Source organism: Diceros bicornis, chromosome 28, assembly GCF_020826845.1.
Source record: "Diceros bicornis minor isolate mBicDic1 chromosome 28, mDicBic1.mat.cur, whole genome shotgun sequence".
NCBI classification, from domain to species: domain Eukaryota; kingdom Metazoa; phylum Chordata; class Mammalia; order Perissodactyla; family Rhinocerotidae; genus Diceros; species Diceros bicornis.
In genome coordinates, this window is record NC_080767.1 from 7,513,381 (window position 1) to 7,537,045 (window position 23,665).

Genomic DNA, 23,665 nt, shown 5'->3' on the forward strand with positions numbered 1-23,665 from the left:
AACTGGCCTTTCTCCCACGGAGAGAGTTGCAAGTTGTAACATTTCAAGGGTCTTGGAGCGTCGTAGCACGGGATGGACTGGCCATCTGTGCCGGGCTAGGACGATAACCAGAGAGAACAATGCACATACACAATTACTGGGCTGGGACGTTAGCCAGGGGGCTCAGTGCACGTATGCCACTGATAACCATTTGTGCATGGAAACTCTAAATGCTTGCTCTGCAAAGTCTGTAATTGCTTACTCTGAAAATTATTGATGGTATAAAAACTGCTGGAAACTGAGACCTAATGAGAGTTTCACCTGTGGAAGGGACACCTTGCCCAGGACGTGTGATCCTTGCCCAGCCGCGTCGATTGACAGGACTCTCCTGGCAGTGGGGCATGGATGTTGTGAGTAACTGATTTGATGTGAAGTAATTGATTTGATGGTTCTCTTTTTGGTCAACCTGGTGTTTCTCTTTCTGGTTGATTTGTATCATTTCCCTTCAGTCGATGTGGATGTTTTCTCTTTCCAGTCGAGCTGATGTTTTTTCCCTCTTAATATTTGACCTATTTGGATCTGTTTGCAGACTATCACCTTTACTATCCTCTATATAATAAAATATACCTTCAGTTCATTTGTTTGGAGTGGAGAGTGTCTTTTACGTCTCCGATCGAATCCCCGAACCTCTCATAACACCTTCTTGCCAGGCAGAAAGTTCTTTTCCGGTGCCTTCAATTTGAGCTCCTTTATTTGGTGCCGGTCCCCTAGAGAGAGCTTCAGGAAATAACATAGCCTCTGTTTCTGCCCCATATGAGCTTGGAGGATTCTGAAAGCATGACCCACTCTGAAGTTTAGAAATGAAGGCCTGTTGTTTCACCTGGCTCTGGGTTTCTAGGTCTCCTCTTTTGAGGATCGTGCTCTCTGTCTTTGAGCCAGAATTGGACACAGAATTGGTAACCTTCAAGAGCTGTGTTGGAGAGCCAACTGAACCAGCTGGACCAGACTTTAAAGGTTTCCTCTTGTGCACTGACCCTTTTGTGTGAAAGGAATAGGATCGTGGATGGCTGAGCCAGTCCTCTCTGCACTGACCCCTGAGCCCCCTCCTAAGCGGCACTTGTGGGAGACTTGGGCAGAAAGGACCAAAAGGGGTCCCTTGTTTCTATGAGAAACATCCCTCTGGGGCCGGCCCGGTGGCGTAGCGGTTAAATGCGTGCTCTCTGCTTCAGCAACGTGGGGCTTGCAGGTTCGCATCCCGGGCGCACCCCGACACACTGCTTCTCAGGCCATGCTATGGCAGTGTCCTGTATAAAGTAGAGGACGATGGGCACAGATGTTAGCCCAGGGCCAATCTTCCTCAGCAAAGAAAAGAGGAGGATTGGCAATGGATGTTAGCTCAGGGCTGATCTTCCTCATAAAAAAAAGAAAGAAAGAAACATCCCTCTGTAGTTTTAATGGGTCATTCTGACGAAGTTGAGGGTGTGTGTTTGGTGGTAATTTAGGTCAGTCTCTGGCTCCCAAGGACTTTACCTGACTCTCTTGAGCAGTTCACTGTTCCTCTGTCTTTGCTTACCCATTAGGAGTGCTCTGCACCGAGGCGGCAGGTGAGAAGGGCTGGAGGAGCGATCAAGCCCAGCCCTTGTGGAGCAGCTTGGCCACCAGCAGCCCTGGCCAGATAGCTTCTTGCAGTTTGTCCACACTGTTGTCTTCTGCGTGGGTAGTCGTGATTATCAATTACCAAGGTCCCGTTCAGTGCTTTTTGCAGCGCCTGCTCAGCCCGTTCTCTTTTTCAAAGGTGTGGGCAGCGAGGCCCCGGACGTTATTCTACAGATGGCGTAGCCCATCAACTCCGTAGTTGAACGAACCGCTCTGTTGTTTGGCTGCCTTTCTCCTTGCCTCTCCACCACTGCTTCCTCCTTTGGAGTATGCCTCAACCCACTCAGGGACAACTGCCCTTACTCAGCCTTCCAGCCCACCTGTGGTTCCTCAGGTCCCTTCCCCAAGGGCCTGGTGAGAGGACAGCCAGTGTTGGGCACTGGCCTGGGAAGCTGGTAGGCCTCTGTTTGGATAGAATGCAGCTGTCCTGGCCGTTGTGGAAGCTGTCCTCAGGGCCTGCGGATCCTGGCACGTCCTGGGACAGTGCAGCTCCTCTCTCTGAGGAGGAGTTGGACCTATTCCTTCTAAAGGCTTCAGCTGTATCCTGTCACCGAGAACCACCTCCTTGGGTGTTCCCTGCCAGGCTGGGAAGCTAAACTGGGGCCCTCCTCCAGTGCCTTTGTAGGGCCTGGAAGTGCCAAGAGCCGCCCCACTGCCCAGCGTTGTCCACACTGGGAACACTCTCTTCTTCCTCCCTACCCAGCATCTCCATGGACTTTGTCTGTACTGCCAGGCTCTTGCTTGTGTCGTGTCAGAAGTTCTGTGTGTGACGCCCTTGCCTGTGCCATGTTGTCCCAGATTGCCCAGTGGCTGCTTCTTGTAGATGTTTTGATGCCCCTGAGCATTTTTCTGTGCCTTTCGATCCAAGAGGAGGAGCTACTTGCAGCAACTGGCTACCACAGTGTTAGAAGAGAGCTGGGCACTTGCTTGAGCTTGGCAGGGAGGAAATGGCCCCTTGCCATTTCAGACATGTCAGGTTTCAGACATGTAGGTCTTCTTCCTTGGCAGATGATTCCTGGCCTTCATAACTCATAGACTGGTGATTAGCGTGTGACTCCAGTGCTGTCTCCTTGGGACTTTGGTCAAGGAATCAAGCACGGGTCAGGACGTCTGCGTTTATGAGTTGCCACCCATGGCGGGGTGTTGGGCTCCAGGTCCTTCACCTTGCCAGCTCCTTCTGCCCCACCCTGGGAAAATCAGCAAAGCCGATGTCTGCTTCCTTGGAAATGAGCAGAGTACTTCTCGAATTGGAAAGTATTTGCTGATTCAGGCTCAGAATAACAACATCTCAAGGTGTGTGCGTGAGGGACAGTGGAGGAGCCAGCTTGCCTTAGGAGTACTCTTTGAGTTTTGTTTAATTGTAACTTATTAGAGCTGCTTTTCTGACCCCCCAGTGCCTCTCAGCTAAAGATGTTGGGTTTCTTTCTGTCCTGCAGTATTGCCTGGTGTTTTGGGCATGCCCATGGTACTCATGCAGTGCCTTCTGCTCACCAGCAGAGGAGAACAGATGCACCAAAGAGGTAATCCCATTTTCCTTACCGAGAGGCCTCTGACAACTGACTGACATGTCTCAGATTTAGGATCCTGGCCTAGAAGATAAAATAATTTCACTAGGGCCGAGTCCCAGATCCCAGGTGCCTGTCATAGCACCTGGTACTCATCACACATGTAGTGGGCACTTATTAAATAATTATTGAATGTCAGTGACTTAACATAGTTTTTTTGGGAACATTGAGATTTTTACCTTTACACCCACTAAAGCATAAACTCCAAAAGGGCAAGGACTTATTTTGTTTCCTGTTGTGTCTAGGACAGTACTTGGCACAGAGGAGATGCTAAATAAATATTTATTGAATGAACAAATGAACAGACTTCTTTGCCCATATGCGTGCCAAGCCACAAAGATGGTGTCCGTCATTCTCTTTGATGTATGCAACAGACATTTTTGAGTGCCTATTATGTGCCAGGCACAGTACTAGGCACTTGGGAAGTGATGGTAAAAAACTGGATTCAGTCCCTGTCACATGTCTATAGTTTACTGACATATGAGAGCTGGGCATAATACACAGAATTATTCCTTCCATCTCTGCTGGGGTAGTGGGTCGTCACCAGAGTGTGAACGATGCTCGGGGCTTCCCGTTGCTGTTTCGCTATTTGTTCTCAGGATGCCTGGTAGGTTTTGTAAACTCTCAGAAGGGGAGCTCTGGGAATTCGATGTTCATTGTCCCAACTATTTGGGAGGCTGGGCTATGGTGGGGTCCCTGCTGGAGGGCAGGGGAAACATGGGACTCCTGTCTCATTTGTTTTAATCTCTGAAATTCAGTGTTTCCAGTAGCTGGTTATGAGCTTCGCTTCCCTTTCTCTGCCTTTAGCACTCTGCAGTTTTGCTGTTGCCAAACAGGGTGCTGAGCCCGTATGTCTGTCAGTCTGTGGAAGTTAGGTGTTTGTGGATCTTGCAGGAAGGCCTCAGGTGGGGGCCCCTCCTGTTCTCAAACCAATATCAAGTCCTTTCCTCTGAAGGAAATGTGAAGGAGGAAGAAGAGGGGTTTGGGAGGCTTCTGAGGTTCCCTGAGAGTGCATGAGGTAGAAGTTCCTGCTGAGCAGGAGAGCTGCTGAGTTAAGTTGATTTGCTTTGTCGTTTGTGTCAGTGGCAGCTAGCTACAGTGGCAGCAGTGGTGTGTGTCCAGGGGTCAATATCCCTGAGCTTTGAGCTCCCAGTCCCAGCAGAAGTTTTCTTTCTTAGCTTTGTCAGATTTTGCAGTGTTAATCTCAAAAACTGTGGTGTTGTCATCTTAGTCGTTCCATTTGAGGCGCTTGTGTGGGCCAGGTGCTGTGACAGATGTTTCAGATGTGGTCCTTGGCTGCCCCCCTGCCCCGAGTGTGTGGAGCTTAGTTGGGGAGAGAAGATAGATGCACAAAAAGATTTTTAAAATATTAGAGAGCTGGTGGGTACTAAGAACATGGTGCTATACAAGGGTAATCACTTAGGGAAGCAAGTCATCACTGAGGATTGGCTTTGTCCCTAAAGAAACTGGGTTTCAGATTGGGCCTTGAAAATTGGTTAATTTTGAAGTCAACTTGAGCATATTGTAAAACAGTGATTCTCAAACTTTTTGTCTTCATGACCCCTTTACACTCTTAAAAATTATTAAGGACCCCAAGAACTTTTGTTTACCATATAAGAAATTAAAACTGAGGAATTTTTAAAAATCACTAATTTGTTAATTCATTTAATGTAGTAATAATAAACCCACTACATATATCATAAATGACATTTTTAATGAAAAATAACTGTTTTTCAAAGAAAAAAGGTGAGAGGAGTGACATTTTACATTTTTGCTAATCTCTTTTAATGTCTGGTTTAATAGAAGACAACTGGATTCTCATAGCTACTTCTGTGTTCAATCTCTTGAAATATATTGTTTTATGTGAAGGATATGAAGAAAATCTGGCTTCACACAGCTATGTAATTGAGAAAGAGAGGGGCATTTTAGTAGCTTTTGCAGATAATTGTGGATATTCTTCTCTGATACTATACTAAAACTCAACAAGTTGTAGTTTCATCTTAAAGGTTAGTTGGGATGTGGAGTCTGAAATTTTATCAACAAACTTTTCATACTTTGTGACATTAAAATGCATTGTTCCATCTTACGCTTTGAATTGGTCATTGGGAAATATTGGTTCACTGAGTTACATAGATCTAAACGTTGACATTTCATTTTACGACATCAATAAATGATATTAATATCACCACTGCTCTCATCAGAAAATTCTTCAAGTACTGGGAAACTGTCAAGCTCACAGTGGTGGATACAAGTTTTCCATCATTTGAATTTTCTCTTAAAAGTTTGATTTTTATCATTGGTAACATACTGTCAGGTTTTTTTCTTGAAGTAACAGTTTCACTTCATTCATTTTCAAGAAAAAGTCTGTCAGATAACCAAGTCTAAATAGTTATAATTTGTCTGTTAGTCTTTTCTTTCAAGTAAAAATGATGTTTCGTGTAAAAAAGTAGCTAATTTAGCTTGCAACTCAAACAATCGCACAGATGCTTCTTGAGACAATCATGTAACTCCTATTTTGTTAAACAGAATATTTAAAAGATGTGTACTCAGGGGTCAAGATTTAATAAAGTTAGTTTTTATTGGTTCATCTAGGATATTCTTAAGTGAAATTGGTACTTTATTATCTGTCGTGGTTCTGTGGGTTGACTGGGCTCAGCTGGGCAGTTCTCACTTGGGGTGTCTCATGTTGCTACAGTCCAATGGAACCCAGGGCAGGAGTCATCTGAAGGCTCAGCTGGGCTGGACATCCACTCTGGCTCACTCACGTGGCTGGCCCTTGATGCTGGCTATTGACTTGGGTGCCTGCATGTGGCCTCTCCATGTGCCTTGGGTTTCTCACAGCATGATGGCTGGATTCTGAGCAGAAACGTCCCAAGAGTGAGTATACTGAGAGAACCAGGCATAAATGGCAAGATTGCTTATGACCTAGCCTTGGGAATCACACAGTGTCACTTTGTTTGTATTTTGTTTGTATTTCCTGTTGGTCACAGGACCAGTTCAGATTCAGGGAGAGGACTACACAAGGGTGTGAATGCCAAGAAGCATAGTTCATTGGGAGGGAAAGAGGCCTCCTTGGAGACTAGCTACTTCTTTTTAGCATCCCTTATGTGAGGTAACCTGGCCTGAATATGAATACTTCCAGGAGAAAAGTGCATCTTTTCACAATTTCCATGCTGGAAAACCACTGTTATTTAGGAAATTCCTAGTAGTTTGACAGAGGCCATTGGATGCCAGGTGAGGGAACTTTTTTGTTGTTCTTGTTGAGGAAGACTGGCTCTGAGCTAACGTCTGTTGTTACTCTTCCTCTTTTTGCTTGAGAAAGATTGTTCCTGAGCTAACATCTGTGCCAATCCTCCTCCATTTTGTATGAGGAATGCTGCCACAGCATGGTTTGACAAGCGGTGTGTAGGTCTGCACACGGGATCCGAACCTGCGAACCCCAGGCAGCCGAAGCAGAGCGCGTGAACTTAACCACTACACCACTGGGCCGGCCTCCAGGTGAGGAATTTTCACTCTGTTCTTTGGGCAGTGGGTAGTCATTGTTGGTTTTGGAGTAAGGAGTGATTGTGTTAATATTGCAAAAAGGTTGATTGAATGGAGAAAGAATGGAGATAGATTAAGTAGGAGACTACTGCAGTAGTCTAAATGTAAGGAAATTCTTCCTCATATTAAATCTGAGTTCTTCTGGTTGCTGTTAAAATTATTAATTTTGATCTGTCAGCCACACAGATTAAGTACCCAGAGAGCATGGGTGGATTACAACGCCCCATCCCCCCTTTATTTAGGAATGCTGATACTCAGGAGAGATTAAAGGGTTCACAAAAGTTAAAACAGAACTAAATTTATGTTTTATTGTCAAGGCACATTAAAAAGTTAATCATAATTTATTCAAAAAGAAAAAGCAGGAAAGCTAAAGCTTCATGTAACACCACTAACAGTGTTTCAGATACACTTCAGTTTCAGTATCATAGACGATTAGGAAGCGAGAAGAGTGAAAAGAAGAAAGAGGGGGACAAATTAGAGAATGGTAGAGAGAGAGAGAAAGAGAGGGAAAGAAGGGGTCAAGAGGTGAAAACAGCAAAAAGAATTTGCAGGAGGTCAAGATTGGAGGAACTGCTTGAGACTGAGAGCAGACTCTACATGGACTACAGTGTTAGCAAAGAGCTGGCTCCTTCTGTGGTTCCCTGGGGCCCTGGCTTCTGGGTTTTAGCACCTTGTGTCCTGGCCCTGTCTCTGGAGCTCTTTCTGTCTGTGAAGAGACCATGGGAAGAGCTGGAGTGTTGGGCAAACCTGCTTGTGACTCTTAGCTCTAATGTATGGGTTCATGCCTAAATCATTAAAATGAGCCTCAGTAAGTGCTGGTTTGTCCCCTTTCTACTGAGCTAGGTTCTGAGGTGGTGAGCTGGGGAGAAATGCCTTTCTGAACCAGATCTTTCCCTGATTTACAGGTCATGGCACCAGGAGCCCAGCCTCAGAATGGGGAGTCTTCATCTTCTGGTAAACAGTTTTGGCGTTCTGGGCAGTGCATGGCAGCACCCCTTCTTTTTCTTTCGAGCCCAGTCTTCAAAGCCTAACTTCTACTCAGCCTTGTTGTCATCTCAGCAGCTCTCCTGAGACCATTACCAAATTCTCCACAGCTAATAGTGACACAGCTTTGAAAGGGCTCTCACATGAGGAGGAGACCGAGGGAGAGACTCCCAGGTGTTACTGGAAAACCACCTCATCCTTCAGTTCGTGTCTATATTATTATACTAATAGGTATTTAAAAACAGATTTCCATTGCTTTCATTTGTAATCTGCTGTCACTCCTTGATCCTTATCACTGCTTTTGGCACTTCCCTCATCTAAGAGTTGTGACCTCAGAGGCACAGAGTTCCTTGGCTACCACTCCGATGGAAGTGCAGGTCAGCTTTGCTCTCCCAACAGCAGCATTAGCCAAGCAGGCTGCCCTGCATACACAGCAGTCTGCGGGCCCACTGTCTCCTCACAAACAGGCCATCCTTGAATTTGCTGGAACCCAGAGCTCTACTGATCATCCCTGTTTCCAAACAAGCAAGCAAGGTATGCCTTTCCTCAGTTTCCCTTAATTGCCTAAAACATTTCCTTGTTCACAACTCACACTTTACTTTCTTTGCCTCCAGTTCCATTTTCTCTACATAGGGTGCCTCTATCGACATTTTGGGCTGGATAAACCTTTGTTATGTGGGCTGTCTGTGTATTGTAGGATGTTTAACATCATCCTGGCTTCTACCCACTAGATGCCAATAGCACCCCCACCCCTAGTTGTGAAAACCAAGAATGTCTTCAGACATTGCCACATGTCCCCTAGGGGCAAAATCACCTCTGGTTGAAAACCACTGCTCTATCATTTCCCTGTTAAATATTTCTTGCCAGCTAGGTCCACTGGTAAAGATCACATCAATAAAACCAATAAGATAAGCATGTAGTTCTTATGTTGGAAATTTACCCTCCTCAGTCACCTCACTGGGCCCTTGAGGGCTTTGAGGAGTGAAATGGTTCACAATGAGCAGCATGTTCCAACTAAGTAAGAAACCGTATGATGTCTACACAGCAGAGGGACAATGTCTAAGGTATAAAGCCATCTCCTGGAGTGGTTGTGTTTCTCTTGCTTTTCTTCTTCAAGTTTTTTAGTGTCTGGGCAGAAGCTACTTTCTTGTAGCTCCCAGAGGTACCATGTAGAGCAGAGTTGGTAACATGTAGCATGTGGACTGTCATTAACCTGTCTGTTCCTGGAGTCAGACATTGCCAGCTGATCTGGCACTCTAATCACAGCAGTCTTCCTCTCCAAACCCAGATGGATTCTTGGAACCCTCCATCCCAGGCTTCTCATGAGAGAAAGCTTACCTGCCTTCCCTGATCTCAAGCTTGTTCATCTGTCTCAGACGGTTTCTTTGCAGCTTCCCCTCCTATAAAAGCCTTTGGAACAGTCTAGAGAACCTGATGGGTTCCCGTTGACCCTCAGCATGCACGTCCTGGGATGGACTCCTGAGTGGTCCATTGGGGACTTCAGGTTGGAGAAGACAAAACTATCCTTCTCTTTTAAGGAGGACCTTCAAGGGCTAAAATGCTCAGTTTCATGACATTAATTCCGCACGCCCTAGTTAATTAGCAAGCAATTACAGCAAAAGAAAGACTCTGGTCCAGGATGCTGCCAAGACTCCCAATCTGACTCCTCTTTCATGGGGACCAGAGGTCTGAATTAGGTTTCTTCCAAACTCTTGGAGTCTGTCTTTGTTAGAGTGGGTAGTGGCCCCCAAAGATATCCAGGCTGTAACCACTGGGACCTGTGGGTGCTACCTTATGTGGCAAAATGGACTTTGCAGATATGATTAAGTTAAGGATCTTGGAATGAGGAGGTTATTGTGGATTGTCCAGGTGGGCCCTAAGTGCGATCACAAGTGTCCTTTTAAGAAGAAGGGGAAGGGAGATGTGATACAGAAGAAGGTGGTGTGACTACTGCAGCAAGATGCTACATTGCTGGCTCTGAAGTGGGAGGAAGAGGCCAAGGGATTCAAGGAATGCAGCTCTAGGAGCTGGAAAAGACAAGGAAACAAATGCTCCCCTAGAACCTCTGGAAGAAGCACGGCCCTGCCAATACTTTGGTTATGGCCCACTGAAACTAATTTTGGACTTTTGACCTCCGGAACTGTAAGAGAATAAATATGGGTTTTTTTTTTTTTTGCCTCCGGAACTGTAAGAGAATAAATATGGGTTTTTTTTTTTTTTGCTGAGGAAGATTCGCCCTCAGCTAACATCTGTTGCCAATCTTCCTCTTTTTATAGGTGAGCTGCCGCTGCATCAGGGCCTCTGACAGACCGGTGGTGTAGGTCCGCCCCCAGGAACTGAGCCCAGGCTGCTGAAGCAGAGTGCACCAAACTTGACCACTAGGCCACCGGGGCTGGCCCAAATATGTGTTGTTTTAAGCCACTAAGTTTGTGGTAATTTGTTACAGTGGCAGCAGGAAATTCCTACAGGGCTCAGCCACCTCCAAGCACAGGTGGTGACTTGGCTCATCCTTGTTCTTATTTTAAGAAAGTCTTAGAGCATCCCTTTCATGGCAGTTGGAGATTCTAGGTCTAGCCTTTTTCCAGACTAATATTTGAGACAGTATGCTCTCTGGGGGAACCTTTCAGGGAGTTCTTGGGAGCAAAAGAGAAGGCCTCAGATGGTGTCTGATCCTTGCTTTTGGAACTTGCCCCACACCTTCAATCAGATCAGTAATAACAGGTTTCTTTCAGACTGTTGAGGATCCAGGGTTAGTTTAAATCTGACTCCAATTCCATCTGCCCCTCCACTCTTCTTCCTCCCATTCATTCAGTAGGTATTTGCTGGGTACCTCCTATGTGCTAGGCACTGGGGATGAAGGAGTGAACAAAGCAGATAAAAAAATCTGCTGTCATGGTGGTCGTGGTAGGGAAAGGGGAGGGAGCCAGAATTAAGTAAATCACATGCCAGATGGTGATAAATGTTATATGGAAAAATAAAGCAGGACAGAGGTTGTGGCAGTTTTAAACAGAGGGCTTGCTGAAGGCCTCTCTGAGAAGGTAACATTTGAGCTGAAAGAGGAGAGTGAGCCAGGTGTGGGAAGAATCTTACAGGCAGAGGGAAGCAAGTACAAAGCCCTGAGCCGGGAACATGGCTGATGTGTTTGAGGAGTAGTGAGAAGGCCAGTGTGGCTGTAGCGGAGTGAGGGAGGAAGAGAATAGGAGGAGATGAGGTCAGAGACATGATTGGGGGCCAGATCACCACTGACCCTGAAGTACTAGAAAATCTCTTACTTCATGTAGCCCTTTGCCCCTCCCTTCCTTCCTTTCTCCCTCCTCACACCACCTCTCCCTGTTTTTGTGCCTGTGTTCCTCAGTTCCTTTCCATAGAATATTTGTCACATCCTACCTACCTAGGGAATATCAGCAGGTAAACCTTGTCAACTTAAAATATTAGATGAGGGGGAAAGAAAGCAACATCCTCGTTGTGAATAATGAAAGCGGCCCCACTGTCAGTGATGTGGAGCTGTGTGCTCGCCTGTGCAGGGTGGCCGCTCTCACCAGGTGGTTCTGTGGGGGTCTCTGGGGGCCTTTACTTCCATCACCCTCCTTCTCAGCCCCATGAGGACCTCCAGGCCCCCAAGCCTGCCACTTCCTTCCACTCCTGGTCTTCCCAGTGGGAGTCCCACAGTTGCCCACCTGAAATGCTTTCTTAACAGCTCCCCCATACCCCTGCCCTTCCCTCCCGGGAGCAGCACCACAGCCTGCCTTCCTCCCCATTACTCAACCTGGGTGGCTGGGGGCTGCCGGACAAAGAGGACGAAGCACACGAGCTGGTGCCACTGCACATTTATGGTTGTCACCTGGGCTCTTGGCACTCACAGACGTCCCATTCCTGGGAGTGGCCATTCCAGACCTCAGGACTCTGCCTCCTCTAGGTCCTCACAGTGTTGCTTGGATTTCTAAGAATCAGATCCCAAAATGTCAAGTAAGCCCAGCTTGAAAAATCACTCTCTCCCTAGATAGTGACCCCATGACGGTTCTGGTGCTCTGGCAACTTTGTACAGCGACAGTTCTGTCATTAGACCGTGGTGAGTTTCATTGTCCTCTAGGGGCCAGGTACACATGTCTTCACAGATTAAATCCTCCGTGCCTGTGTGCCCCATGTTATAGTCCTAGGCGACTCTGCCCAGAACCTGATTTAAATAATGGCACCAAATTGATTGTCGTTGAAAAATTTAAAAATTTTGGTAATAAACAAATTGTCATTGCAAAATAAAAAATCTTTGATAATAAACAAATTGATAATAATTTCTATCTTCCAAGTGAAAATCACTAGGTAAATAAATTCCCAAACTGGGGAATGCATCCCATCAAAATTGTATTAATCCAGCCCTGTTTATACTCTGTTACGGTGTGTGCTTCCTGTGACTTTTCTTTTTGGTGTCTTAACACCTCAGTGTATTTACATCTACTTAACAATTTGCCTTTCATATCCTTCAGTGTGTCACCTTTTGGAAAAATATTTAGTGTGTTTTCTAGCCCATTCCTTGACCTAGTAGACATGTGTGCACCCAGGCCAAGGCCTGCCTCTGTCCTCTGCAAGCCTAGGGTGGCCTTGTCTTCTCCTGCACTACCAGGACTATGTGTTTTTGATTCACTTTTGTACCCCTGGGCACAGTGTAGATAACCAAGGAGTACCTCTCACAAGCTGGTCCCAGCACTCCCAGAGCTTCTTCCCATATACTTCTTTCTCTCTGTGGACTGCAGCCTGAACTTTGCCCTCCTTTCTGCTTTCCACTTCCATCATGAGAAAGAACTAGTCTGTCCATCTGAGGTTCTCTATGAATCAGAGATCTTGTTGTGTCACAAGGGAGCAGCCTGTAATGCACAGTCACATTCTCAGTCCCGATGGGTGTTCATTAGCCATGATCGGAGATCATCTCCCCCGCCCCGTAGTTGACTCCTTGATGGGCAAGTGCCTTGTGCAGAGATGCTCACTAAGCACTTGTCAGATGGAAGAGTGACTGGATGGCTAGCCTAAGTGGCCTTCTTCCCACAGAGTGGCCCTGGCACTAGCCTATACCAGAGCCCTGTCTGGGAAGTCATTTCATGGGGCAATAGTCAGACATCTAAAGAAGGAAACTGAGCTGACGTGTTCACTCTAGGACCCGTTTCCCAGTTGTTGCCCGTCCCTTTGGCTGAAGCGCAGTGGAGACAACTTAGGTCGCATCTTAGGCTCTGGGAAGAAGAAGAACCCAGGAGACACGGGGAAGATTCTTTACCTTTGCATAAGTAAAACCAGGCCCCGAACCTCTTCTAGTTCTTTGAGGCAATCTCTGCAAGCTAGAAATCAGGAGACTGGGTCATGCTGGTGAAGGCAGGGGCCTAGGGGTCTTACAGGAGGCTGACTGCAAAGTCCCTTTAGGGGAGACCGTGGGGAGATTAGACTTGAGCCTAAGATCAGTGTCCAAGGTCACGTGACCCCTGACAGGGATGGCAAGGCTCAGACTGGGGAGCAGTTTGTCGTTTACAAAGTACTTCCACATCCATTACCCCCTACAGCCCTCGCCACTGCCCTGTGGGGGAGAAAGGGCAGGAGTCACCTCACAGTGGAATCTGAGCCAAGTTAAACAACTTGTCTACAGTCGGACCTGGAGGTCCCACCTCCCAATCCAGGCACTATTGATCCACTACAGCCCACTGGCCCCTGCTGGGCAACGCCCACTCCAGGCCCCTCATGGCTTCGTTCCGGGCACAGAATCTGGGAAGTATCTGGGTTCTGATCTCCTTCCCAGGAGCCTCCTCGAGGGCTCTGTTTCCTGAGGGAAACAGGAATCTCTTTCTACCACTGTCGTCCTGGAGACCGTGGAGCCCTCAGGGACGGGTGGGATGGAGGCTAGCTCGGGGGCAGGGCTGAATGGCAGCCACTTACCTCTCACAGCTCCACTTTTCTTCCTCGTTCTGCTGCTCCTCCCCCGCGGCTCCCCGTGACGCTGAGACGAGAGGAGACAAAACAAGGGGCTGGGAGCCAGTTCTCACCGTCCTCTCTCTGGACAAGTTGGGGACGCTCAGTATCCATGAACCATATGACTTTCTACACTTAACTGCTGGAGCGCTGTGGGTTTTCTTTCCTTTTACTCGTTTGTGTGTGTGTGTGTGAGGAAGATCAGCCCTGAGCTAACATCCATGCTAATCCTTCTCTTTTTGCTGAGGAAGACCGGCTCTGAGCTAACATCTATTGCCAATCCTCCTCCTCTTTTTTCCCCAAAGCCCCGGTAGATAGTTGTATGTCATAGTTGCACATCCTTCTAGTTGCTGTATGTGGGATGCGGCCTCAGCATGGCAGGAGAAGCGGTGCGTCGGTGCGCGCCCGGGATCCAAACCCTGGCCGCCAGCAGCAGAGTGCGCGCACTTAACCTCTAAGCCATGGGCCGGCCCCTTTTACTCGTTTTTAAAGTGAATAGAAATATTCTGTTTTCCTTCTTTGAAGAGCGCAAAGGTGTTTCTGTGTGAGACCCACCACGGATCTCTTCCCTCACTGTTCCTCTGCTCCAGAAACACACACTCTCAGACCTACGGGGGCGTATCTGAGCCCCATCAGGGAGGACTCTGCTGCCCAAGGCCAGAGCCCCACTCCAGCCCCTGCCCAGAGTCTCTCAGGAGCTCAGCACTGCCCTCAGACCAGCCCAAGACACCTGCCCCGGGAAGGCGGCTGGTGAACCAGTGCTCAGGGGTCTGTCCTCCCGCAGAGATCCGGCTCTTAGTAATGCAGTCCTCGGCTACTGGTCACTGAGTTTGGGACTTTGTCCTGGAGCACACCTGGACTCCTGGTCTGAGATCTTCAGATGGAAATCCTAGTGCCCTAACTCTAACCCCCGCCCAGCCTGGCTTGTCCCTAGAAGGATGGTGTTCTCTTCTTTCCCATCCCAGGAGTCTCTCTAGTTGATTCATGAAAGTGGAAATAACAATAGAAAGGAAGAGAGAATCATATTCTGTTGGGTCTGCGCCAAAAGTTCCTTACCTTCCTGATGCTTCCATGTTTTCTAGGTGGTGGTAAGGATGGATTACTCTGGAGGTAGGGACGTAGGACGAAGAACCCCAGTGCACACAGGATGGCGAGGATGGTATGAATCACCCAGGAAGTGGAACTGGAGCTCAGCCAGGTATCAATTATGCTTTTCAGAGAAAAGAGGAGCTGCTTCATCATGTGAATCATACTGCTGCCCTCAGGCAACTGAGCACTGGGAGTGTACTTGGGGACTAGAGCCCCAGGCCCACATCACAGGGCTGTGGTCTGGTCACAAAGGGTCCTGAGGGCGGGGAGGGGGCCATAAGAGGAGGGGGCTGGACCACAGCCGCTCCCCAACCATCCAGACCTGCAGATCCCTCCACCCTTCTCTGAGCCATCCAATAGCACCTCTCACCTTGTTAGAGACAAACCTTAGTCAATTTTCTATTTGTTCCACCTAGACCTCAGATAGTACCTGGTTCCTTTGAGATCCTTTGAACTCCATCAGTTTCATAGCTTTTAAAAATTTGGAGTTCTTCCTGGAATTTTGGTTATTTCCCAGGGATTTTTATTCTCAGGGTGCCCTCTGTCTGCAACTCCAACTTTCCCATGTAATATATTTTTGCCTTGCATCAACCCAGGCATAGAGCTTAAATTTCTTTTATATTTGCTTAGCTGTTTGAATTTTGAAAACATTTAAAAAAAATTTATTTCCATTAATCTTCACTATCCTCAGTTAGAGAGACTTAAAAAATTAAATTAATAATTATTCAAAATTCAAAAAGCTAAATAAGTATAAAACAAATTGAAATAGTTAAACCCTCAAAGTTCAGTTTTCTTAAGTTTCTAGCATTGTTGCTTTTGAAATCAGTAAAGGTTAAAGCGCACAGAAACTTGGAACATTCTGTCCAGACACGTGCACAACCAGGCAAACACACACACACATCCTTTAACACATCAGGCCAGCATTTTCAAATCTAAGAATCAAGCACTTCTTTCAGTTCAAAAGGCTTCCTTCAGTGATTCTTGTAAGTAGGACTGCTAGCAGGAAAGTCTCTCTGTCTTTGCTGATCTGAGAATATCTTTATTTTTCCTTTACTTTTGAAGAATAGATTTGCTATATGTGGAATCCTTGGTTGACAGTTTTTTTCTTTCAGCTCTTTGAATGTCATTCCACAGCCTTTCCTCCATTGTTTCTGATTGGAAGTCAGTGGTTAATCTTACCATGGTCCCCTTGTATATGAAAAGCAGTTTTTCTCCTGCTACTTTCAAGATTTTCCCTTTATGTTTTCACAGTTTGGCTATAAGGTGTCTAAGAGTGGATCTGTTGGTTTTTATTTTGCTAGAGGTAAACACTGAATCTGTAGTTTAACATTTTCCATCAGATTTGGTAAGTTTTCAGCCATTATTTCTACAAGTATTTTTTTTTTTTTCACTTTTTCTCTCCTTTCTTTCTGAGACTCTCCACATACGTTGGTGTGCTAAATGATGTCTCATAGGTCATTTTCCTCAGAGTCTTTTCTCTTTGTTTTTCAGATTGCATAGTTTCTATTATTCCATTTTCAAGTTTACTGCTTTTCTTCTGCCATCTCAAATGTGCTATTAAGCCCCTCTAATCAGTTTTTCATTTCAATTATCGTAGTTTTCAATCCCAGAATTTCTGTTTAGTTCCATTTTTATAATTTGTAGTTCTTTATTGGGTTTCTCTATTTGTTGACTTTTCATCATCTTACTTTCATTTAATTTTTTAAACATGGTTTCTTTTAGTTCTTTTTTTGTACTTAAGGCTATTTTTAATACTTTTATCTTTTAACCCTCATACTGGAGTTATAAGTGATTTACCCACCACCATTACAACATTAGAGTATGCTGAATTTTAACTATTTATTGACCTATTCCAATGAGTTTTGTACTTTGATATGTTTTCCTGTTACTAATTAGCATCTTTTAATTTCAATTTGAAGAACTCCTTTTAACGTTTCTTGTAAGGTCTAGTGGTAATGAGATCCTTCAACATTTGCTTGTCTGGAAAACTCTATCACTCCTTCAATTCTGGAAGACAACTTTGCTGGGTACAGAATTCTTGGTTGGTAGTATTTTTATTTCAGTAATTTTAATATATCTTGCCACTTTTTTCTGGCCTGCAAAGTTTCTGCTGAAAAATCTGCTGATAATCTTATGGGGGTTCCCTTGAATGTAGTAGGTTGCTTACTCTTGCTGCTTTTGAGATTCTTCCTTGTCTTTAACTTTTGACTGTATTATAATAGGTCTTAGTGTTGGTGTCTTTGGATTCATCTTGTTGGGAACTTGTTAGGCTTCCTAAATCCGGAATTCTGTTTCCCCAAGTTAGGGAAGTTTCCAGCCATTATTTCTTTGAATAAGCTTTCTGCCACTTTCTCTCTCTCATCTCCTGCTGGGACCTGTGTAATGCATATATTGGTCCACTTGATGGTGTCCCATAAGGTCTTTAAATGTCTTCACTTTTTTTCATTAATTTTTTTTTCCTTTTTCTCTGATTGCATGAACTTCACTGTTCTGTCTTTGAGTTTGCTAATCTTTTCTTCTGTTTGATCTATTCTGATGTTAAACCGCTGTATTGAATTTTTCAGTTCAATTACTGTATTCTTCAGGTCTGTGATTTCTGTTTGGTGCTTTTTTATATTTTCTGTCTCTGCAGTGAAATTCTTGCTTTGTTCATGCATTGTGACCTTGATGAATATCTTTATAACCATTATTTTAAAGCCTCTATCAGGTAAATCACTTATCTCTGTTTCATTAAAGTCTCTTGCTGGCGTTTTATATTATTCTTTTGTTTGGAACTTAGTCCTTTGTTTCTTCATTTTCTTTGACTCTCTTTCTTAGTTTCTGCACATCGGACAAAACAGCTACCTCTCCAAGTCTTGACAGAGTGGTCTGATGTAGGAGATGAACCTTATCAATCAGCCAGGCCTCAGCTCTGCATTGTCTCTCAAACCTTTGTGATAGTCCAAGCCACCTTCTTTGTTCTTGGTGCCTCTCAGTAGTTGGGTGCGTTCGAAGACCCATCGGTGTCCCAAAAGGGAGGATCGCAGTCAGCACCTAGATACAGGTTGGTTGAAAACTGGACCCTCAGTCAACAGGTGGGAAAGTATGTAGTTAGGCCCCCTCCAGGGCTAAACTTAGAGATGGGCATTTTTGCTTGTTCCCTTTGTGGTTGTATAGCTGTGAGGGGGGTTGTTCCTGCACCTTTAAGAACTGCTTCTATATTTGCTATAGCTCTGTGGGACTCATGAATACAAACCCCACTGGTTGTCAGAGCCAGGTGATCCAGGGACCCATCCCTTGGTGACAGCCACAAAAGCTGGGGCACCAGATATATGGACAAGCTTCTTCTAGGGAGATACTAGCAACTTGGAGTGAGCTAGAGGAAGAGGGTAGGGGAGGTGTCCACAGGTTTCTCTGATCTCTGGGGAGGATCTCAGTCAGCCCCTAGATTCATGGTAAATTAAAAGCCTGACCCTTGGGCACTGGGTTTTAAAGTATATGGACTCCTTTCAGGGAAAGACTAAGAGATGGGTGTTTCTGTTTGCTCCCTCTGCTCAGAGCCCTGGGAGGATAGCTGATTAAGAACCGGCTCTTTGTTTGCTATTGTTCTGTGGGATTTGTGAATGCAAACCCTGTTGGCTATCAGAGCCAGATGATCTGGGGACCCATCTTTCAGGCAGCAGCCACTAAAGCTAGGGCACAGATGTGTACAAGCTTCTTCCAGGGAGACGCTGGTGATTTGGAGGGGGTTAGAGGGATAAGGTGGAGGAGGCCACTTTTAGTGCTTTAATCATACTTAAAAGAGCTGCTTTGAAATCTTTGTTTGCTAAACACAATATCTGGGGATGCTTAAAGACAGTTTCTACTGACTGTCTTTTTCTACTTGAGTATGCATCACACTTTCTTATTTCTTTTCATGTCTTGTAACTTCTTATTGAACACTGGACATTTCAGATAATATGTTGTAGCAACTCTAGATTCTTATTTTTCCCTCCTGAGAGTTGTTGTTGTTATTATTTTGTTTGTTTAGTAACTTTCCTGGACTAAATCTGTGAATTCTGTCAGCAATGTGTGGCCATAGATGTCTCTGCTTAATTTTTTATTTTTCTAAATTTTTATGCATAGCTTCTCAGGAGTCACCCCTTTTTCTGCATGCTTGGTATTCAGCCACCAGCTGTCTGAGGTTGTACACAAATGCCTTGAGAAACACCTTGAGCCAGCGAGGTGTCCACTGTTTGCTGATGGATCTATGTGTGCGCTGGGGCATGCTTCAAAGTTCAGATCATTTTCGATACTTCTCTGGTATTTACTTTCTGCCAGGTGCCTCCACTTTCCGTGTCTCTTCTGCACATGAACTAATGATGGGCTCTTTCGTTAGTCAGGGATGTGTAGGTGGTTTGGACATGCTCTGGTTTCTGCTGAGACTAGCAGAGCTGCTGCTCCATTCTGTTCGTTTGCCATCAAATATCACTACTTTGACTGAAAAATGCTCCAAATAACGTGAGTCCCTTTGCTAGTGACAGCACAGTGGCTGGTTTTCATTGCTTGCTCCAGCCTGGTTGAAGTATCCTAATGATAGAATTTGGGATTGGGGGATTGTTAGTAGCCCCTGGGAAGAATGCCGCAGATTGAATTGTTCTTACCTACAGTTCAGCATTTTTCATGAATAATCACTTCTCAATTTATCATGTTTTTTTCGTCATTTATTACAGGGCTGAAATTATTGTTTTTGACAATTTTGCCCAGCTTTATAATTGCTCTTTAGGGAGAGGATTTCTTGAATTCTTCACCTGTTATTCAAGACTAGTGGTCTCTAGGGGTACCACATCTTGTGTTTTTTATTTTTGTGATTTTATTTTTAGAGACTTTCAGGTTCACAGCAAAATTGAGTGGAAAGTACAGAGAATTCCCATATACCTCCTAGTTATACAACCTCCCACATTGTGAACGTCTCCTACAAATGGTACATTTGTTACAATCGATAAATCTATATCGACACATCATCACCCAAGTGTGTAATTTACGTTATAGGACACTCTTGGTGTTGTACATTCTGTGGGTTTGGACAACAATATAATCACATGTATCCACCATTGTAGTATAAAGAATAGTTTCACTGACCTAAAAATCCTCTGTGCTCTCCCTATATACCTTTCCGTGTCCCCTAACCTCTGGCAATCACTAGTCTTTTACTATCTCTATAGGTTTGCATTTCCAGAGTGTCACATAGTTGGAATCATATGGTATATAGCCTTTTCAGATTGGCTTCTTTCCCTTAGTAATATGCATTTAAGGTTCTTCCATGTCTTTTCATGGCTTCATAGCTCATTTATTTTTAGTGATGAATAATATTCACTATCTGGATGTACTACAGTTTACTTACCATTCACCTGCTGAAGGACATCTTGGATGCTTCCAAGTTTTGACAATTATTAATAAAGCTACTATAGATCTGTGTTCAGATTTTTATGTGGACATAAGTTTTCAGTTAATTTCTATAAATACCGAGGGGTGCAATTGCTGGATTGCAAGGAGTGTGTGTGTTTAGTTTGGTAAGAAACCAGCCAATTGGCTTCCAAAGTGGCTGTATCATTTTGAATTCCCACCAGCAGTGAATGAGAGTTCCTGTTGCTCCACATCCTCACCAGCATTTGGAGTTGTCAGTGTTCCAGATTTTGGCCATTCTAATAGATGTGTAGTGGCATCTCACAGTTGTTTTAATTTGCATTTCCCTGATGACATTATGATGTTGAGCATCTTTTCTTCTCCTTATCTGCCATCTGTATATATTTTTTGGTAAGGTGTCTGTTCCTATATTTCCCCCATTTTTTGATTAGGTTGTTCATTTTCTTATTGTGAGTTTTAGGAGTTCTTTGTATATTTTGGATAAAAATCCTTTATCAGGTATGTTTTGTGCAAGTATTTTCTCCAAGTGTGTGGCTTGTCTTCTAGTTCTCTTGACTGTGTCCTTCACAGAGCAGAAGTTTTTAATTTTAATCAAGTCCAGCTTATCAATTCTTTCTTTCATGGATCGTACTTTTGGTGTTGTATACAAAAAGTCATCACAATACCCAAGGTCATTTAGGTTTTCTCCTATGTTATCTTCTATGATTCTTGATTCTATGATTCTCCTATGTTATCTTCTATCTCCTAGATTATCTCCTATCTAGGAGTTATCTTTTATGTTCTGGAGTTTTACGGTTCTGTGTTTTACATTTAGGTCTGTGATCCATTTTGAGCTAATTTTTGTGTAGAGTGTAATGTCTGTGTCTGGATTCATTTTTCTTAGATATGGATGTTCTGTTGTTTCAGCACCATTTGTTGAAAGGAAATATCTTTGCTTCATTGTATTGCCTTTTGCTCTTTTGTCAAAGATCAGTTGTCTTTATGTGTGTCTATTTTAGGGCTTTCTATTCTGTTCCATTGATCTGTCTATTTTTCACCAATACCACCCTGTCTTGATTTCTGTAGCTTTATAGTAAGTCTTGTAGTCAGGAAGTGTCAGTCCTCCAACTTCGTTCTTCTTTTTCCATATTGAGTTGGCTATTCTGGATCTTTTTTCTCTCCATATAAACTTTAAAATCAGTTTGTTGACATCCACAAAATACCTTGGGATTGTGTTGAATCTGTAGATCAATTTGAGAAGAATTGACGTCTTGACAATATTGAATCTTCCTGTCCATGAGCATGAACTATCTCTCCATTTATTCTTTTTAATTTTTTTCATCAGAGTATTGTAGTTTTCCTCGTGTAGATCTTATACATATTTTGTTACATTATATTTCTTTTTTTAGTACTGATGTAAATAGTATTGTGTTTTAATTTCAAATTCTACTTGTTCATTGCTAGTGCACAGAAAAGTGATTGACTTGTATATATTAACCTTGTATCCTGCAAACTTGCTATAATTTCTTATTAGTTCCAGGAGTTGTTTTGCCAATTCTTTCAGTTTTCTACATAGAAAATCATGTCATCTACAAAGAAAGCCAGTTTTATTTCCTCCTTCCTGATCTGTATACCTTTTATTTCCTTTTCTTATTACATTAGCTAGGACTTGCACTATGATGTGAAAAGGAATGGTGAGAAAGGATATCCTTATCTGGTTCCTGACCTTAATGGGAAAGCTTCAAGTTTCTCACCATTAAGTATGGTGTTAGTAGTAGTTTTTTTGTAGATGTTCTTTCTTTATGTGTTTGTTTGTTCTTGTTATCTTTCCATTGTGAGTGGAAGCATATGGTAGTTGACTTTCTCCGTCTGACTTATTTTGCTTAGCATAATAGCCTCAAGGTCCATCCATGCTGTGGCAGATGTCAAGATTTCATCTCTTTCATGGCTGAGTAGTATTCCGTTGTGTATATACCACATCTTCTTTTAATTTTTTTTTAAATTAATTTTTCCCCCAAAGCCCCAGTAGATTGTTGTGTGTTATAGCTGCACATCCTTCTAGTTGCTGTACGTGGGACACGGCCTCAGCATGGCTGGAGAAGCAGTGCGTCGGTGCGTGCCCGGGATCCGAACCCAGGCCGCCAGTAGCAGAGCACGTGCACTTAACTGCTAAGCCACAGGGCTGGCCTTATCACATCTTCTTTATCCGTTCATCCAGCGATGGGCACTTAGGTTGTTTCAGAGTCTTGGCTATTGTGAATAATGCTGCAGTGACCATAGGGGTGCAGGCATCTTTTCACATTCGTGTTTTCGTGATCTTCGGATAAATACTCAGAAGTGGAATGGCTGGATCGTATGGTAGTTCTATTCTTAATTTTTTGAGGAATCTTTACACTCTTTTCCATAATGGCTGCACCAGTTTACATTGCCACCAGTAGTGTATGAGGGTTCCCTTTTCTGTTCATCCTCTCCAACACTTGTTATTTCTTGTCTTGTTAATTACAGTCATTCTGACGGGCATGAGGTGATATCTCATTGTGTTTTTGGTTTGCATTTCCCTAATAATTAGTGATGTTGAACATCTTTCATGTGCCTGTTGGCCATCTGTATAGCTTCTTTGGAAAAATGTCTGTTTATATCCATTGCCCATTTTTTTTGTTTTTTTTGTTGTTGAGTTGTATGAGTTCTTTATATATTTTGGAAATTAATCCCTTATCAGGTATATGATTTGCAGATATCTTCTCCCAGTGGGTAGATTGTCTTTTCATTTTGTTAGTGGTTTCCTTTCCTGTTCAGAAGCTTCTTAGTTTGAGGTAGTCCCATTTGTTTATTTTTTTGTTTGTTTGTTTCCCTTGCCTGAGGGGACATGGTATTCAGAAAGATGCTGCTAAGACCAATGTCGAGGAGCATACTACCTCTGTTTTCTTCTAGTAGTTTTATTGTTTCAGGTCTTACATTCAAGTCGTTAATCCATTTTGAGTTAACGTTTGTGTGTGGTGTAAGATAATAGTCTACTTTGATTCTATTGTGTGTAGTTGTACAGTTTTCCCGACACTGTTTATTGAAGAGACTTTCCTTTCTCCATTGTATGTTCTTGGCTCCTTTGTTGAAAATTAGCTGTCCACAGATGTGTGGGTTTATTTCTGGGCTCTTGATTCTGTTCCATTGATCTGTGTCTGTTTTTGTGCCAGTACTGTGCCGTTTTGATTATTGTAGCTTGTAGCATATTTTGAAATCAGGGAGTGTGATACCTCCAGCTTTGTTGTTTTTTCTCAGGATTGTTTTGGCTACTCAGGGTCTTTTGTTGTTGTGTATAAATTTTAGGATTCTTTGTTCTATTTCTGTGAAAAATGTCATTGATACTTTGATAGGAATTGCATTGAATCCGTACATTTTTTTAGGGAGTATAGACATTTAACTATGTTAATTCTTCCAATCCATGAGCACAGAGTATCTTTCTATTTCTTTGTGTCTTCTTTGATTTCTTTCGACAATGTTTTATAGTTTTCAGTGTACAAGTCTTTCAAGTCTTTCGTTAA

General features: G+C 43.9%; 1 long non-coding RNA gene across 5 annotated transcripts in view; it reads left to right on the plus strand.

Annotated features, from left to right (window-relative positions):
• Positions 1-444: 444 nt before the first annotated feature.
• LOC131393127 (uncharacterized) overlaps positions 445-23,665 on the plus strand; it is a 54,960-nt gene continuing 31,739 nt past the window's right edge. For 3 of the 5 annotated variants that reach the window (XR_009215874.1, XR_009215870.1, XR_009215873.1), the window contains exons 1-4: positions 445-6,698; positions 7,649-7,958; positions 8,050-8,261; positions 14,756-14,871. This is a non-coding gene — a long non-coding RNA (uncharacterized LOC131393127). The remainder of the gene's footprint in view (positions 6,699-7,648; positions 7,959-8,049; positions 8,262-14,755; positions 14,872-23,665) is intronic. The other 2 variants (XR_009215872.1, XR_009215871.1) reach the window with 2 other exon arrangements.